Below are 1,631 nucleotides of genomic sequence, written 5' to 3' on the forward strand. Positions count from 1 at the left end.
TTAGGAGTTTGATTTGTTAATTTGTATGTACTAATAGCAGCAAAAAGTCTAACAAAGAAATTTTAAAAGCTTTAAATCTACATTACTTTATTAAATCAGTAGCAATATATCGAAAAGCGCGATTGACATCATATTGCACAGTACTTGAGTTGGTATCTTATTAACCGGACATACGAATTAGCATCTTACTGCTTGGAAGCATAAGCTGGTATCTTATTGCATGAAAGCGCGAGTTGGCACCTTATTGAACGAAAGCGCGAGTTAGCATCTTATTCTACAAAAACGTGAATTGTCATGTTATAACCCTGGTAGCAAGCTGACGTCAAAATGACGTCATTTGACGTCAAAATGACGTCATTTGATGTCAAAATGACGTAGCTTGCTACCTGGGAATATGAAGACGTGAATTGGCTTGTTACAACACTCCTGTTAGAATAAGCATTTTATAAATAGGAGGCGTCAAAATTCTCGACTATAGCTAACAAAATTAATATGCAAATCGCATTCACAATATCCTACAAACTAAACTGATTTATTAAAACAGGCAAAGACATGGTTGACAAAATGAATAAATGTGAAGTAGTGTATAGAATTGAATGCCAAGATTAATTGAAGCTTATATCAATCTACAAAAGCAACTATATGTATATTAACAAAACTCGATATACTCGTAAGTGGAAAATAAACATCTAAATCTGATAAAAACCGCAATGAAAAGAAAGTGTCGAACCACGTGGTTTAAATGTATATGTACAACATAAAGTACAGGCAAACTTAATTCATATTAATTTACTTACTTTCAGTACCAGCTTGGAAAGAAATACGTGTTTTGTTAGTTTAGTCATGTGGAAATAATAAGGTATAAGAAGCGTTGGACAAATTACCAAAGTACCATACTCGAAATATTCAATGTGAACCAGTGTCTTATATTTCATTTTGATCAGGCACGGAAGATCTATGTAATGTGTATGTGTGTGTGTGTATATATATAAAATATTACAGGCACTCATTTTTATTAATGGGTGCCTATAATATTTTGCTAAAATGAAAATCAATCGTATCATATTAAAAGTAGCTTTATTTCGATATACTGGCAAAAGACATATATGTATAATCAATGCCAATATTAATCAATATACTTCCCGGTAAAAAATTTTTTATGCATGGATATGTATAAATATGTATAAACATACATATTTATAATAAACATACATAAACACGTATAAATATTCATAAACATGTATAATTATATATGAAATATGTCCATACATGTGTGTTCATACATTCTTCTTTTTTTTGTAAAATTACTTTTTAGTGTAATAGAAATAATAATAGTGTAATATAAAAACATAAAAAATAATTAAAAAGGTAATTTTCGCACTATTTGTTTAAAAAAAAATCAAGTTTGAAGAAATGTAAAAAAATTATTTATGTATAATTATATATATAATTTATGCATAATTATGTACGAGCAATTTTTTAAATATTTTTACAACCTTGTTTTTTTCTAAAACAATGTGAAAATTATCTCTTTAATTATTTTTTATGTTTTTACATTACTATTATTATTTCTATTACACTAAAAATTAATTTTACAATAAAAAGAAGGCTCTATGAACACACACACACTC

General features: G+C 27.8%; 1 protein-coding gene across 1 annotated transcript in view; it reads left to right on the forward strand.

Moving 5' to 3' along the window:
• Nucleotides 1-565: 565 nt before the first annotated feature.
• The window catches only part of Blos1 (biogenesis of lysosome-related organelles complex 1 subunit 1), a 10,182-nt gene continuing 9,116 nt past the window's right edge, over nucleotides 566-1,631 (forward strand). The window contains exon 1 of the mRNA XM_018514518.1: nucleotides 566-579. The gene's annotated coding sequence lies outside the window, so the exon portion shown is untranslated. The remainder of the gene's footprint in view (nucleotides 580-1,631) is intronic.

Source organism: Trachymyrmex cornetzi, unplaced genomic scaffold (genome assembly GCF_001594075.2).
Source record: "Trachymyrmex cornetzi isolate Tcor2-1 unplaced genomic scaffold, Tcor1.1 scaffold509, whole genome shotgun sequence".
Lineage (NCBI taxonomy): Eukaryota > Metazoa > Arthropoda > Insecta > Hymenoptera > Formicidae > Trachymyrmex > Trachymyrmex cornetzi.